Source organism: Leptonotus elevatus, chromosome 20 (assembly GCF_054856555.1).
Source record: "Leptonotus elevatus isolate MCC_2025b chromosome 20, RoL_Lele_1.0, whole genome shotgun sequence".
NCBI lineage: Eukaryota > Metazoa > Chordata > Actinopteri > Syngnathiformes > Syngnathidae > Leptonotus > Leptonotus elevatus.
In genome coordinates this window covers 13,768,246-13,786,283 of record NC_141258.1, presented here as the reverse complement: position 1 = coordinate 13,786,283, position 18,038 = coordinate 13,768,246, and the positions used below count along the sequence as shown (strand labels likewise).

General features: G+C 39.2%; 1 long non-coding RNA gene and 1 pseudogene across 1 annotated transcript; one reads left to right on the top strand and one right to left on the bottom strand.

Moving 5' to 3' along the window:
- Positions 1 to 1,960: 1,960 nt before the first annotated feature.
- On the top strand, positions 1,961 to 8,931 carry LOC147157155 (uncharacterized; annotated as a pseudogene).
- A 2,741-nt stretch (positions 8,932 to 11,672) lies between these two features.
- On the bottom strand, positions 11,673 to 13,010 carry LOC147157154 (uncharacterized). Its single transcript, XR_015091621.1, has 2 exons — positions 12,790 to 13,010; positions 11,673 to 11,978 (listed from the first exon to the last, which is right to left on the bottom strand). It is a non-coding gene; the product is annotated as an uncharacterized LOC147157154 (long non-coding RNA).
- Positions 13,011 to 18,038: the final 5,028 nt, after the last annotated feature.

Sequence of the window (18,038 nt, the reverse complement as noted above, 5' to 3'; positions counted from 1 at the left end):
TTTTTGCGATAGTAAGGGCTACAAGTGTAGATTGAAATTGTTTATGTGGTAAGTCAGTTGTTGTTAAGTCACCTAGCAAACACAAGTTTGGAGAGAACGGTATCCTACAGTCCAAGACAGCGGAAAGTTTTTCTAAGACTTTAGTCCAGAAATACATAACCGGAGTACATAACCATAAAGCATGAAAATAAGTGTCTGTAGTGTTTTGTAAACACTGGAGACAAATGTCGGAGTCTGAGAGTCCCATTTTCTTTATCATAGCAAGAAGCTGTTTTGATGACGCAATCAAAAAATTTCCCAACACATACTCTTCTGCCCGTCCAATTTCCACTTTGGTGCATCCCTACCTAATATTGTTTTCAATTAATAAAAATCTGTTTTTTTTAACATCCAAATATATATCCTTTATAATTTCTTTCTCCAAATGATCCTTCTTCAAAGGCTGATATTTAGAATACCTCTGGCAGAAGGACATTTAAAAATAAGTCAACTACATTCTGCCGTCGTTTGGCTCCTCTCACCTTCATGCACTTAGGAGGAAATGGAAGACTGTGTCCATGGAGTTACACACGTGACGTTTGACAGCGTAGCTCGAGCACTAAATGACGCTCACACCGAATTCAACATTCGGGACAAAATTGTACAAACAACAACAGACAATGGATCAAATTTCATCAAAGCTTTCCGTGTTTATGGGCAGGGGGAGGAAAACGATAACCAAGATAGACCAAGTGACTCCGATGAAGAAGAGGAAGAAGGACAGGAGGGAAATATACATTTTATTGAAGCAACAGCACTGTTAAATGAACATGATGGTCTTGAATACCAACTGCCGAAGCATCATCGCTGTGCTTGCCACTTGCTCAACTTGGTGTCAACTGTGATGTTGAAGATGCCAATGCAAATGTGGACTACAAGCGACTCTTACGTTCAGCTTTTTCAAAATTCTGAGGTCTGTGGAACAAGAGTAGAGTGAATGTCTACTGCTGTCATTTTTTGATAAAACATTTGTGTAGTTGATTACTTGAATCTTTGTATTTTGTTTTTGATATGCCTGGACGGCATTAAAAGCCACCTCAAAGAGCTCCCTGTAACCATGAATGAAGCGCCACATTCTTCAGAAGAGGATGACTTCTTTTCACCTATCAAGCAAAGTAATTGACAAGAAAAGTCAAAACAGCTCGAGTCCTACCTGGCGTGTCCCGATGACGCCATGGAAGTCTTAAAGTCATTTCCTGCCGTTCTGAATCTGTCTCTGCAGCTGAACACGCCATTACCTCTGCTGCCTGTGAGAGGTTCTTCAGCGCAGCAGGACTTATTTTCTGACCAAAAAGAGCACACATCCATTTCCAAAACCTAGAAAACCTTCTTCTGTTGAGGCTGAGCAATTTTTGGGGTAGTTTTTATTTTTTAATATGTTCCAAAGGCAGTTATACATACTCCTAGTAGTTTTGAGTGTTTTTGCACTTTTTTGTTCAGTTTTCGAAGTTATGAGAATGCTGAGAACACCAAATCCTCATGAAAAATATAATAGCAGCACTAAATATGCAGCTTTGCATGTTGCTACTGATTTGTTAAGTTGATCAGTATTTTAGATTTAGGAAAATAAAGATTTAATTTTATAAATAAATAAGCAACAGTACTTTTACTTAAGTACTGAACACTAGTACTTTTGACATCTCTGCCGTTCAGTCTGTTTACATTTAGGATAACTCACTCTGTAAATACATTTTATTAAAGTATGTCATTCATTGATACTGAACTAATTTTCATTTTTTTGTAAACCCCTCAATAATTTTAAGTATGTATATGTATGTCCATTCAAACGTATTTTTCAACACTCTTATTTTGTAGCACATCACCGGATAGAGAAATATGAACGTGATACGCTGCACTGATGAACAAGATTGTCAGTTGTCGAATTACAAAACTAAACGTTTCTTGTTTGTCCGAATTCAGTTTGAAGATTTATTTTCTTTTAATTCTCCAATTTAATCTAGAATTATAAACGTTAGGTATTATTAATTTTATTACATTAGGTTTTTTTCGTTGCACGAGATTTGGCCAACTGGTGTTGCCGTAGATTTCACGTGATAGAACATATATTCCATTCCAGGCTGCTTTACGTAGCTTCACTATATAAATCATGACAATTCATCCTGAATTGGTACTGAACAAACTTAAACATCCAAATGTGAGTCCGTCCCTACTTTTTTTTTTTTTAAGTCAAACATAATTGCTGCATTTCGTGTCTGGTTAAATTCGTGTCAGACAGTGCTCGTCGATATCTCGGCACTGTTTAACTTAGTTTATCTTAGCTTGCTAGCCGCCAAGAAAGTAGACGACGTGTCTGTTGTCGACAAATTGGCTCAGCCGGCGTAAAGTCTCGTGAATATCGTCTGAAAATGTACGCAAAAACGAACGTCACGTCCGAAAAGGAGCTTTGTGGAGCACAAGAGGAGAACGAGCGAAGTCAACTGCTGGACGCTGTTTGCAAGCAGCTTCGAGTTGTGTTGAACAGAGCAGGTTTGTCCCTTGATTGATCAATAATTTTCAACAATATGTCTATTTATTTTGAAATGAATCTTCATCTGGGCACTTTGTTACGTTACTTCACAGTCTTTCTCAGTCGCTTTGGTACATATCTCAGATCAGAATTGAATTTCTCAGAACTACTTGTTCAATTTTCACTTCATTGTGTACACAGAAAATGCAGTTTCTTCATAAAAAAACCAAGCTGTATGCAAATGATTATGTACAGTTTTTTTTTCTTTCCTACTATATCAGTTGCTTATGTCATGTAGATCAAAAATGTATTGTCTCACACATTGACTCCACAACATTTTTGCAATATTTAATCCGTATAAGATTTTACATGCAAAATGGTTGAACAAGTTGTTATATGTCAAGCATATTTCTATACATTCCCAGTTGTTTTTTTCCCCTTTCGGCAAACTTTTACTAATGAGTGAACATGTGTGAAGAATCAAGTCAACCAATGATCAACCCGTTTTCTGAAATTGGTGTTTTCATCCCTAACATTATTATTATTTGTAACCATAAACAAACTCGCTTTCAGCCTCCTTCACCACGAGCCTGCTTGTTCTTTGGGAGGGAGGATTGTGTGGGTGATACAGTTGACCACTGATTGGACGCCATAGGTCACGCTCACGCATTCCGGAGACAGTGGCTGAGGGGCAGCAGATACACCGCTGTCCTTCAGTCAATGACAGAAAATGAGCTGACGGTTTTTGTTGTGCTAAAATGCTTTGCTTCGCAATCAGACGATTTAACAGAAATGACAGATTGCGAGCCCCGCATTTCGTTTAAAGATTTAATATCGTCATATCGCCCACCTCTAATATACAAATACAGTAAATACAAGTATATAAGTCCGTGCTTCTGGCGTGTAACCCCCCGGAAATACTCAAGTTAGTGTCAACAAACATGACGCTTGCAGCAAAGAAGCACAGTGCTGGAGCGAGGAGGAAACAGATTACTTTATTTAGTGTGGTGAGTGACATAATATAATGTATTTTATTCAACGTACAGTAAGTTAAAAGTGAAAATGACGTTATTTACGTAATTACGTTATCCGCGCGTCGCAGTCCGAATGCGGTATTCCAATCGAGCACAAATGAGCATGTAAACGGGAGTAACTCTGTCCGCCATGCATATAAACGTGTTACCTCGATTGTTTCAGAAACCGGAAATCTGACCTAAACCCGGATATTGACTGCATGTAAATGCAGTCTATGAGAAATTCTAAGTCATTGTGATCTCCAAGCACCAGCCCCTCCCAACCTGAGAAAATGAGCTGTTGTAACGTTTTGACGTCATGAGGTGCGGCCCCACCCCCGCACCGCCTCTGGACTAAAAGCGCGCCCACTTTCTCTCAGACCTCCATGTTCGTGGGGTAGTGATAAAAGTAGCCTTTATCAGTAAACATTCTATCCAAATGAATTCAAAGCAATCAATTATCCTTCACATTTGCAATGCCAAAGTGCAATGACAATTGGCCGTCTTAAAATCCCAGAAAGGCTTCTGGCTGGCACTTGTGTAAACTACAAGTAAAACTAAACGAATGGTGTAGTGGTTAGTGCGCTCGCCCAGTAAGCAGCAGGTCTTTTGTTTTGCGCCGCACTCAGGGTCGTCTTTTTTTCCTCCTTCTTTTCTTTCTTTCTTCCCTCTTTTCCTCCACTACGATTTCTTGCGGCAAGGAGCCGTTTTGTTTCAAATGTTTATTGAACAATTGAACATCCATCCAATTTCCACATGTAAAGAAGACGCGGTTGTACTACAACGGCTGGCCGGTCTTTCGTGGCCACACAGCGCTCCTTGGCAGCAGCCGGCTCAGACAAGAGGGGCGCGGCAACCACACGGGAAGAGGCGGGGTTTTACTGAACCGGGCGTTTTACTTCTGCATTACAAAAATAACCAGCAAAATACCTAATATTTCATAAAAAATTACACCGCCACGGTGTCAAAGTATAGTAAAGTAGCAAAGTAACTGTGGAAGGGCTTAAAATTCTGTGATGTAATTAATCCCTTTAAAAAAAAATGGGTTGAGGTGGGAGAAGAGCAGAATAACGTGAATGAAATTAGGGATGGCTCAATACCACTTTTTCCTGTCCGATACCGATATTGATACTGCAACCTTGAGGATTGGCAGATACCAAACTAAAAACCAATCCGATTCTTTTTGTCACCGGAAAAGTTAAAGTTAATTAAACATGAATGTAATCTGCTTGAAACTAACGACTAAAAACAAAACGCTCACTGTACAATAATCAGTCTGGTCCACTAAAGAAAGAAGGAAAACACACTAAAGGCATGTGTAACTGCTGTGGCTTTATATTAAAATGGCAGACCTGACTACAGCTAGTGATATATTAGGGGTGTCCAAACCATAGCCATCCTTTGTTCTTTCCTTTTTTTTTTTAGTGACCACCAGCATAAACTAAAATAAAGAATTGACATGGCACATGTCATTTGTCTGCCTTTTGTTTTAATATGTCACTTCTTTGTTTTCTTTGCAATGCTACGATACATATTGCACTGCACGCTAATGCTCGCTGGTGATTTCCATTTGATTTAACCCACTATTTACTTGTAATGTGAATTTGAAAATATATGTTGTAGTTTGGACTCATGGATTGGATAAAATTTTGTCCTAATAAAAAACAATCGATCCCGATCCAATCATTATGGCCTAGATTGGGCTCGATAGCGATCCGGTGGATTGGATCGGACCATCCCGAAATGAAATGCTTACTGGCCAGTGTCTTGTCGCGTACACGTTGTACTGGTCACTGTTAATGTTGGGCGCTGAATATATACAGATGAGTTATATTAACCCATTAAGGCCTAAAGCACCTGGCAAAACACGTCTCTAAAACCTATGTGTGACTTTAGAGTCACCCCAAAAACCTGAAGTTTTCCTGGAAATTCAACAATTTTAAAAATAGTTGATATCTCAGCTCCTGAAGCAAATAGAAACATAATTCCAAAAACATTTCAGAGCTTACACGTGTGGCGTTCACACAAACATATGTTTATTATTATAAACCTTCAATATTTTTTTGTAAAAATCAACAACCAAATGTCGCATCTGCGAGTATATATACCTTCAACACTGGCGCGCATATTGTAATAACCTCAGGGAATCGAGTGGTACATTTTCATCGTCCATTCCGTTACAAAGCCGTTGAAATTTTCAGCATCCTAATTGTCTTCAAACATAATTCTTAACAATATGCCACTGTCGACTCATTGACTCACAGTCCTCAATCGCGTCATTTATTTCATAACTCCCGCGGATCTGCCTAAGCCATAAATGCTCTAATAAAATTCCAGGACACGCTACAAGACCCACGTCACCCTCTCGTGTATATTCTGATACATTTCATCGACTAAGAGACCAAGAATTGGTCAGAACAAAACAAAATGATTTATCCGCGCTCCCGGATTTAAAGGGAGAGGAGCGCTGTAGCGCTCCTGGCTTTAATGGGTTAAGTGATTTCTGGAACAAAATACAGACAATACGTTACATTTGCCAGCTTCGTTATTGTTTCACTCATGTGGCCCATGTGATAATCTTAATTATAACATGCATCGTCACAATAAAGTGACTTTACCAAACCATGTGTATCTTGTGTCCCGCAGATGTCAGTGAAAAATATCTTTGTCCTAAACGGCAAGAGCCAGAGTTCCCTGGCGTAAAAGAGGAGGACATGGAGGCTCTTCAAGTTAAAGAAGAGGAGCAGCCACAGCAGCCCAACATAAAAAAAGAGGTGCAGCTGCCACCATACATTAAAGAGGAGGAGGATTTCACAGAGTTGCCCGCGACTGGTGTCCATTTGAAGACTGAAGACGAATGTCAATATGAAGAGAACAAATGGGCGGAGCCACCAATCAGCAACTCATGTCAAAAAATGACAACTAAAGGTGATGAAGACCACTGTGGAGGATCACAAGCAGACGGCCTCCTAGCTCCACTATCAGATAGTGACGACGTTATGTCACACACCCTTCTCCATGATCATGAGTCTGAAGGTGATATGGCATGTCACACTGACAACCAACGCTGGAAATGTTCTCGGTGTGAGAAATCTTATGCTCATAAGAGAGGTTTAAAAGAACACATGAGAATTCACACTGGTGAGGAAATGTTTGCCTGCTCAGTCTGTGGCCAAAGATTTTCTCAGAAGGGAAGCTTAAAAATGCACACAACAACCCACACTGGTGAAAAACCTTTTGCCTGCTCAGTTTGTGGCCAAAGATTCTCTCAGAAGGGACATTTAAAAAGACACACAAGAACCCACACTCAGGAGAAACCTTTTGCTTGCACACCTTGTGGGCAAAGATTCTCTCAGAAGGGACATTTAAAAAGACACACGAGAACGCACACTGGTGAGAAACCTTTTGCCTGCTCAATATGTGGGCAAAGATTCTCTCAGAGGGGAAGCTTAAAAATGCACACAAGAACCCACACTGGTGAGAAGCCTTTTGCTTGCTCATTCTGTGGCCAAAGGTACTCTCACAAGGATAGCTTAAAAATACACACAAGAACACACACCGGTGAGAAACCTTTTACCTGCACAGTTTGTGGCCGAAGATTCTCTAGGAAGGTTCGGTTCAAGAGACACAAGTGTGCTGGTGAAGAACGCAGTAATCAAGAAAATTGGAATTAAAATGTAAATGTAGTGCCTGAAGGGAAAATAACCATGGTTTGATATGTCCTCATGTAACCTCTTATATAAGGATATTTTGTTGTCCTGAACTGTTGTACGAATCCAGGTACCCAACAATTTCTAAATAAAGGGCGGAATCAGCCTGGGAGTGAATACCTTGTTTATACTACAGCCTTCCCTGCTTCGCAAACATGTTTTCGAGAGTGCCTGGGAGAGGGCTTGGACAGCCCGGTTTCTCACTCACAACTTTTGTTAACAAATAAAAGACGGAGCGGCACAGAATACGTACCATTGCCCAGCCGTTTTGCAGCTCGTTTTACCCGGACCGTGGGCTCTCCGGTCTAGTGTCAAGGTAAGCGCGGATGATGATCATATTCTGCTGCTTGGCGTTGAAGTGTGTTGATTGCTGTTTGCGGGGAATAAAAGGCACCATTATTCTAGCAAAGTGAGTTGTGTTTATTGCTGTTTGCAGGGAATAAAAGGTACAATTATTCTAGCACAGCCCAGGTGTTGATTGCTGTTTGCGGGGAATAAAAGGCACGATTATTCTAGCAAAGCACTCACGATCCTGCATAAAAATATAAAAGTGAAGTAGTGTTTTCCACAAAACTGCCTTTTTAGTATTTTAGTATAGTAAGTATTTACGAAGGTGAATATTTACAAAAACTTATGTTATTTTATTCTATGTGGCATGATTTTTATTTTTATCATATTGTAATCTTTGTATAATCTTTGTATATATGATGTCCATAAGAAGTGATTGATTAGATGGACTGTGAAGAAACTGATGTCTTCTTTGTAGTTTTTTATTATTATTCATGCACAAATTATGATAACTTACATCATTGCTTGCTCATTCTGTGGCCAAAGGTACTCTCACAAGGATAGCTTAATGTGCATTTGAGCAACTGATGAAATATGTTTGTAAGAAAATAACAAAAAAGTAATGTAAACATTATAGAAACTGTCTGTATGATTTTTAACATTGTGTTCACATATTTTTAACATATTTCAGAACTACTACATCTATTACAAAAACATGTATCCAAAGAAAAATGAACTCTTTATAAAGTACAGAATTTTCTTTTTTCTGGCAACCATTCATCTAGGGCGCGACCGATTAATCGGCCGCCAATTATAAAAAATTATTGGCCTTCAAACATCGGCCAAAACGGTTGCCTTGGTTAGCATACATTTGTGAACTCAATCATGCTTAATATATACTGTTTATGTACATCAATAACAAAATGGAACATGAAGAAATTCACACTTGTGATGTACCGTTTTTTAGTTTTTGTTTTGTTTTTAAGCTTTGCTTTCTCCTCAAAACAACACAGAGCTCTTTTAGTTAAGTCCTCAAATCTTTTACGTGTGGGCATGTTATCTACTTCCAGCCAAACCTGTCGCGTGACGTCATGCATGCCAACCGGCCGGCGAAGCACTTCGAGCGGATCTGACCACCTGAGTACTGACGCCGGGTATTTTTCCAATTTGCCACACGCCACTACGCCGATTTGACCACCGGAGTTGAGCGTTTACCCAGGCTGGTAGTTTTCCATGACGTCACGGTAAGTGACGCCACATCCGAGTTTCGCGTGCATGACGCAATATAAACCAGAAGTAAAGCCAGTGTTCTGTTTGGCAGTCAGTGGGGACACTTGATAGAGAAGCGGATGGTGAAGAAAAGTTGCTGGAACATGAGACGGTGGTTTAATGCTACACCAAAAGTGGAGTCCCCCCCCCCCCCCCCCTTGCCTGCTTTAGTGGAGGCTGGCCTGACCGCAGTTATGGAGGTAAATATGGTGCAAAACTAACTTGTAAAAAAATTTTTGTGCCTGTAGAAAAAAGTCTAAATTTGTATCTGTAAAAGTCGTGATTTCTACCTGTAAAAAAAATGTGGGCCTGTAAAAAAAAAAAATTGTATCTGTAAAAAAATGTGTACCTGTAAAAAAACATTTTGTATGTGTAAAATAAATTTGTATCTGTAAAAACAAATTTGTACCTGTAAAAGTCATGATTTGTACCTGTACAATTTTTTTTTTGTATCTGTACAAAAAGTGTAAATTTGGATCTGTAAAAGTTTCTACAGGTACAAATCACAACTTGTAGTCAAAGAAGTCGCCACTAGGAGTCACAAGTGGTTTTTCTGCTGCTGTCCAGTGACGTGAGTTTTGCACCATTTATCTCGCTACAAAAGGTGCAAAACTGATTCGTACTCGTAGAGCGCCGTGATTTGTACTCTTAGAAGAAGAGGGCGGGCTCTGGAGGATTTGGGCGGGCTAAAGCTCAACCTCATTGGTTGAGCGAACGACCGTGGGTTGAATTTAAATGACGCCCATGCACAAGTCCGCAATTCTAAACAAACAGAGTAGCCATACCAGTTTACGTGTCATTTTGGAAGAAGAGGACGTCCCAGGCGTGAAAATTTTAACATGGTTCAATATACGAACACCGTGTGGAACAGCTTAAACGTTGGTCGACATGCAGAGCACTCCAAGTGGGCAGAAATAAATAAGTTTTAGTATGAAGGTAAGATTTATTGTACGAACATAGCTCGTAATCCGGTGCGAGCTAGCTAGCTCATCTCATGTTGTTGTCACGAAAACTGAACACATTGAAGTCACGATTTTTATTTCAAGATTTGAAGCCTACCGGTGTAAACATACGATCAATAGCTTGTACCTGTAAAAAAAAAAAAACCTCATAAACTGCTGCTTAGTGCTTAGATGTGAAAATGACTATAGAGCGACAGAACCCTATTGAATGTTTTACAAGATAACCTAAACCTATAAGCAAACGTGGATAGTACTCAGCTACTTGTATTTGACTAACATTATATTCAAGCATCTGTACTCTTACTATCATAATAAAATGAAAACAAAACATTTTTACTGCGAGTGGATCTTTAAGACGCTACAGGTATTTTAACCTCAACCCTTTATCCTCTGTATTTAATCATTTTATTTTAAATATTAAAAATTATTGATAAATGTCAGTATTTTGCAATGTATGATTTGCAAACAGTTAAAAAAAAAAAAAGGCTCTTACACTCTTAGTTTACTCATCACTCACAGTACTCAAATATTTGTGCAAGTATTTTTTCTGCGCTTTTCATTTCTACTTGAGTTAAATTTTCCAATGTAACATTACTCTTATTTAAATATTGGCTATTCTGCTTTTGAAATGCTAGTCTATCTGTATCACTAAGATGTGAGCAGTGTCACTGTCACCTAGCTACTTTAACAAAAGTAACTAGGTCAAATGTTAGTTTATTTATTTTTCATTAAATGAGAATCTCATAAGTTTCAAAATCTTGCTCAAAAGGTGGAGACAACTGCTGCAGACACTGCTGAAGCATCAGTGAAAAGAATGACACACTCCATCAGCAAGCAGCTGTTAGAGTAGACAATATTAAGTATTGTACTCTTTGCGTGTTCAATTAACTGAATGGTGAGATCCTGGTGAAGAAGTCCCTTTGCAAAGGTAAATAATTATCAGAAGCTTCTGATGACAAAAGGCTGACGACACTGAAGCCGTGTTCTGGTCAGATTGTCTGTGTCGTCCAACGTGGGGCATCAATACTTATTCAAAAGTGGGAGAATAGAAATCTCCGCCCATCAGCCCACAGTACACTTGGTTACAACTCAGTGAATACAAGAGAATCTGTTCCCATGGGTATAAATCAGATTAGAAGAAAAACAATAATAATAAGCCTGACTCCCTTCCGACCGGACCTCCCATTAGAGATAGCGAATGAATGTACAAACCCGTTGCCCTTCTTCTGAGAGTGAGACAGATAATACAATTCTATTCATTGAGCCATACTGCTATAACTAAATCCAAAACGGCTAAAATATAAATTAAAACTGAAAAACAATGTTAATAACTCATCACAGCCAAGAGACAGGAGATGACACCTGGGGGGTATTCCATCAAGCCGGATTATGGAAAATTATTTTGCAGATCTTCTGTTGATGTGAATGTAGCAGGCGGTGGTCCCCTTCCCCACCTGTGGCAGTGGTCTTAGTCTTTTTTTCTGGCGGCTACAATAATGGGTAACATATATTTACAGCTCAACACCTATTTAGTCTTATTTTTTTATATATATTGTTATAGGCTACTTGCCGACTTGCTGCCATGATCGCTTTTGGCTACTGTTGAGATGTAACAGTGAAGAATGAATATGTAGGTCAATTCGAAGTGCTTTACATTAAATCAATAATTAATAACACGATTCATGTGAAATACACATCTAACATGAAACAATTATAACTTATATATTTAGTCTGTCGGCTTTTTTTTTTGCCAATGATATTTCCCTCGTCTTAGTGATAGCAGCAGTATTGCCTTTTTTGGTGAGTCTTGAATTCCTCATACAGCTCCATCAATAACTTTTGTTCTGTTTGTGAGAAGAATACTGTTCTCGTCTTGGATGGATGCAGAAACGGCTCTTCTGGACATCAAATAAAACATTTCAAATGATGCACAATCTTGTTTATTGAATGATACATGTTGTTATTTGATCTGACTATTTCAAATAACTCTCAATATGGATTAAATTGTACTCCTGCAACATTTCAAACTCAAAATTGGAAGACATTTAGAAAGCATAATTTCTTCACTTTCCCAAAAGTGTTTGCAGTGAAATTCTCTCAGAACAGCAGTGTATCAAGGATTCTCATTTGTTGGACTTCACAGCCACTTTGAAGCAGGTTTGATGTCACACCATGTGCCACCGTCAAGAGATGGATCAAGAAGTAGCTTTGATTGACTGCATGCTGGCATCTGTGCGAACAGAATGGTTGGGTCAGCATATTCATACAATAAAAAATAATCATAGCTTCCTAGCTGGGTCATTATCAAAACACAGCCACTGACATTATACGTAATCAGTTGAATGTTTAGCTTTATCTTGTTAGCCAGAAAAAAAACGAAGATTTTGTCACATCTTAATATCAGAAATAGTGGTATTACTGATAGACACAGACGTTGTTCATAAACATTTTCATTTGCATTATTTTTATTTGGCTTCAGTGTTGACAGCAAATGTGTATGTTTAAAAGTGTAAGAGCCTTTTATTTTAACTGTTTGCAAAGCATACATTGCAAAATACTGACATTTATCAATAAATTGTAATATTTAAAATAAATTGATTAAATACAGAGGACAAAGGGTTGAGGTTAAAATACCTGTAGCGGCTTAAAGATCAACTTGCAGTAAAAACTTTTTGTTTTTATTTTATTATGATGGTAAGAGTACAGATGCTTGAATATAATGTTAGTCAAATACAAGTAGGTAAGTACTGTCCACGTTTGCTTATAGGTTTAGGTTATCTTGTAAAACATTCAATAGGGTTCTGTAGCTCTATAGTAATTTTTACATCAAAGCACAAAGCAGCAGTTTATGAGGTGTTTTTTTAATATATATATATATTTTTTTACAGGTACAAGCTATTGATCGTATGTTTACACCGGTAGGCTTCAAATCTTGAAATAAAAATCGTGACTTCAATGTGTTCAGTTTTCGTGACAACAACATGAGATGAGCTAGCTAGCTAGCACCGGATTACGAGCTATGTTCGTCCAATAAATCTTACCTTCATATTAAAACTTCTTTCTTTCTGCCCACTTGGAGTGCTCTGCATATCAATCAACGTTTAAGATGTTCCACACGGTGTTCGTATATTGAACCATGTTGAAATTTTCACGCCTGGGACGTCCTCTTCTTCCAAAATGACGCATAAACTGGTTTGGCTACTCTTGTTTGTTCGGAATTGCGGACTTGTGCATGGGCGTCATTTGAGTTCAATCCACGGTCGCCCGCCCAAATCCTCCAGAGCCCGCCCTCTTCTTCTACGAGTACAAATCACGGCGCTCTACAAGTACGAATCAGTTTTGCACCTTTTGTAGCGAGATAAATGGTGCAAAACTCATGTCACTGGACAGCAGCAGAAAAAACACTTGTGACTCCTAGTGGCGATATCTTTGACTGCAAGTTGTCATTTCTACAGGTACAAATCACAACTTTTACAGATACAAATTTACACTTTTTGTACAGATACAAAAACAAATTTGTACAGGTACAAATCATGACTTTTACAGGTACAAATTAGTTTTACACATACAAATATTTTTTTTACAGGCAAAAGTTTTTTTTACAAATAGCATTTTTTTTTTTTACAGGCCCACATTTTTTTTCAGGTACAAATCCCGACTTTTACAGATACAAATGTAGACTTTTTTCTACAGGTACAAATTTTTTTTACAAGTTAGTTTTGCACCATATTTACCTCCATACGCAGTCTTTATTCGCTAGCTTTCACCGCAGGACTTCCCGCAGTTGTACTAAATACACTCAGGCACACCGAAGAGGGGGATACATGTCGCTTGGTGGACAACAACAGCACTTCAGCCGATTAAGAAACAAGAGCACCCACAATCTTCGAGGGCACCAGAAAGAAACCTTCCAGCCAATTCTGTCGCATGACGTCATCGGCAATGTGTGCTGTTCTGAGCACCCCCTGAGGCCGGTATTTTTCCATGACGTCACACGCCACTACGCCGCTTCGCGCACTTGACACGACGAAAGGCGGAAGTAATGACGGGACTTGTGAATGTGAGTGCTGGAGAAAATCTTGTGGAACGCATGACGGTGGTTTACTGCTATGTTCGCACCAAAACCGGAGGGAAAGTTTCACCGCGGGGCCTCCCGAAGTTGTACTAGACACATTCGCCCACACCAGAGAGGGGTTGGCTTGTCGCTTGGTGGACTACAACACTTAAGCGGTTGAGAGAAGAGACCCGACAAGTACTTTCTTGGGACTACAGCTGAGGCACTATTTTATCCTGCAATTTATCCCTCAAGCAATTCTAGTGGGCCGGTGGTTGTGCTAAAGATGGATGGATGGTATTTTTCAAAACCATATGTCAATCTTCATTAGTTGGTTGGGAATCCCTTTGCCTTAACTTCCTGAATGTGCCATGGCATTGCTTGGGGGTCCTGAAAGATCAGGGTTTATTGATGCTTGCTGTTAGCTCCTCTTGATATGATTGTATTGTGGCCCTCGTTTTCCTCTTGTAATACAGTACTATCAAGAGTGGGCCACCAGACCCAAAACAAAGAGCTGACAGCACGCATCAATAAAGCCTGAGCTTCCAGGACCCCAGGCAAAGGGAATCCAGCCAACTATTGAAGATTAATATATCGTTTTGAAAATACCATCCATTTTTTTTTCCATGCAAAAGACTGGGAAGTATGTATGGTGATTTCTTCACATTATTCAAATTTTTGACATCCTGTTTTAGTAGGTTTTATGAGCTGGAAGCCCAAATAATGTAAAAATAAACACATAAATACTTGAAATCACTTGAGTTGTGGGCCCTGAATTTATAACCTATGAAAGTTTGTCTTTTTTAATGGAATTACGGAAATTATTCAACGTTTTGAGGATATTCAAATGTTTTGACGAGCACTTGTATACGCAAGCATGCAATCTACTGTCTTTTTGGTGAGTTAATTTTTTTATTATTAAAATTTGGGTAACTTTAGTCATTTGTCCAGATTTTAACACTGTGTTTGGGGGTAGGGGATGGGGGTACCTACGAGACCAAATTGTTACTTGGGTACGAACAATACAGGTGCTCGTGAAAAAATTTGAATATCCTCTAAAAGTTGAACATTTTCCATAATTCCATTCAACAAGTCAAACTTTCATTGATTATGAATTCAGGGCCCACTACTTAAGTGAGTTCAATTATTTATTTGTTTATTTTTTACATTATTTGGGCTTCCAGCTCATAAAACCCACAAAAACAGGATGTCAAAACATTTTAATAATGTGAAGAAATCTCCATGCATGCTTCCCAGTGTTTTGTATGCAAATAAGAATAGATGGATGGTATTTTCAAAATGATATGTCAATCTTCAGTAGTTGGTTGGGAATACCTTTGCCTTAATCAATGCCTCGATGCGCCGAGACATTGCCTGGGGTCCTGGACGTCCGAGCTTTCTTGATGCGTGCTGTCAGCTCTTTGTTTTTGGGTCTGGTGGCACTCATTTTCCTCTTGATAGTACTGTATTGTGGCCCTCGTTTTCCTCTTGTAATACAGTACTGGGAAGTATGCATGGTGATTTCTTCACAGTATTCTAATTTAAAATCCTGTTTTTGTGTTTTTTATCATCTAGAAGCTCAAATAATGTAAAGATAAACAAATTAATACTTGAAATCACTTAAATTCTGAATCTATAATCTATGAAAGTTTGACTTTTTGAATGAAATTATTCAACTTTTCGGGATATTCAAACTTTTTGACCAGCACCTGTATGTCTTTATACTGTACACAGAGGAAGGCACTAGTGGGTCTGAGAGAGTAGAACCAATGATGGAAAAGACATACATGTATGTCATCCTGTGGAGATACTGCAACACAGTGTCTTATTTAGGAGTACGTCAGTGTTCTTCAAAAACTGCAGGAGGCAACAAGTCGAAAAGGACAGACCATCCTGGCTTACTGTGCAACACTGATCCGTGACAAGGCTGCTTGCATCCCGCTGCTCCTAATGTCGTACTAAAAAAAAAGAGATTTTGATGCTTGAGGTTGATGTAAGATTTTTTTATTTAAATATTTAAAATGAGTCCGATTAAGGTGCCAGCAAGTGCCCAGATACAGAGGCGTCTCTGTGGGCTGAGAACTGGGGCGGTAACGAACACAATACAAATGGGATCAAATGGCAGAAAGCCAGAAAATGTTGAGCTAGATGGTGAACTTTTCTTGGGCAGGAAGTAGCCAGAAGAAAAACTGGTGGAGCCCACAGTGGTCTTGACGTGTCCCGCTGGTATCAAGCTTGCTGGGCCATCACAGCGCCCAAGAGAATTGTCTCTGATTAACCGCTCCCTGAACAAGACATCTGTTGTGTGACGGTACAGGAGTCCGATAAAGGTGCCAGCAAGTACCCAAATACAGAGACGTCTCTGTGGGCAGTGAAAACTGGGGTGGTAACTAACCCAATACGAATCGGATGGAAAGGCAGAAGGCCAGAAAATGTTGCGAAAGATAGTGAACTATTCCTGGGCAGGAAGTAGCTAGGGGAAAAATTGGTGTAGGCCCGCAGCGGTTCTGACGTGTCCCGCTGGTAACGAGCTTGCTGGGCCAATGCAGCGCCCAAGAGAATTATACATATATATATATATATATATATATACATATATATATATATATGTGTGTGTGTAAATATATATATGTATGTATATATATATATATTTATGTTTATGTAACATGGAAGTAAGGTTAATAATACAAATTTGATTACACATTTTTCAGTTTTACTCAAATAGGGGTGATGTAAAAATGAGTACACCCCACAAAAAAAATTATTACATTTAGTACTTTGTATGGCCTCCACGATTTTTAATCACAGCACCAAGTCTTCTAGGCATAGAATGAACAAGCTGGCAACATTTTGTTGCATCAATCCTTTTCCATTCTTCACAGGATGCTAGATGGAGAGTGATGCTCAACTTTTCTCTTTAGAATTCCCCATAGGTGTTCAATTGGGTTCAGATCAGGAGACATACTAGGCCACTGAATCACTTTCACCTGGTTCTTCCTCAGAAATAAAACAGTGACCTTAGATGTGTGCTTAGGATCATTGTCATGTTGGAAAAGTGCACGACGACCAAGGGCATGGAGTAATGGCAGATTCTTTTTTTTCTCAAAATTGAGCAATACAGCTGTGAATTCATGATGCCATCAATGAAATTCAGCTCCCCAACACCAGCAGTACTCATGCAACCCCACACGAGGACACTGCCAGCACCATGTTTCACTGTAGGCACCATGCATTTTTCTTTGTATTCTTCACCTTTGTCACGCCATACAGTTTTGAAGCCATCAATTCCAAAAACATTTATCTTGGTCTCATCACTCCAGAGTATAGAGTCCCAGTAGTCTTCATCTTTGTCAGCATGGGCCCCTGGCAAACTCTAGGCGCACTTTTTTTGTGCCTGGGCTTTAGGAGAGGCTTCCCTCATGGACGGCACCCTTGCATGCCATTCCTCTGCAGCGTCCGCCGTATTGTGTCTCAGGAAATAGTCACCCCAGTTTGGCTTTCTATTTCCTTAAATAACTGCAGTGAACTTAGATGTCGATTTTCTTCCTCCCTTCTCATCAGAAGACGCTGCTGTCCAGTTGTTAACATCCGTGGACGACCTTGACGTTTCTGTGAGATGGTTGTAGTTCCATCTTTTTCTACATTTTTGTACCACTTTTTAATGTTCTGACTGATAAGTAAAGCTTTGCTGATCTTGTAGCCATCACCTTTGTTGTGCAAAGAAATTATTTTCTTTCCCTGAGCTTGTGATATTTCTCTTCCCATGTGGTGCTATTGCTAACAGCATGAAATGGGAAAGTGTTTTCTTTAAGTAACACCCATTTATAGTCAACAGTCTGCTTGACACCTGTGTAATGAATAATTAGACTCAGCTGTAGACGTTTGTAATCTAAAATTTAGGTTTTTTGGGCTTTGACCCAGAGACTCTCAGTGGGGTGTACTCGTTTTCTTCAACTGAGGATCGACGCTCGCCGAGTCCCTCTCTCTCCCGTGCACCTGAACCATTCCGTAAGTGTGCCTTCATTGCAACCTGACCATATACCACTGGCGCAACGCTTTAATTCAAATAATAACAGGGTTGACAGGTCAAAACGCTTCCATCTCTATTCCCCATCTACCTTTTTTCATTCCCTTTTTATCTTAGTTCGTTTGGTTGCATGTTTTCTTTTTATCTTTGATTCACATTTTGATTCTGTTTCTTTAATAGGTTAGGCTGTGTTTGATATATGTGTGTGT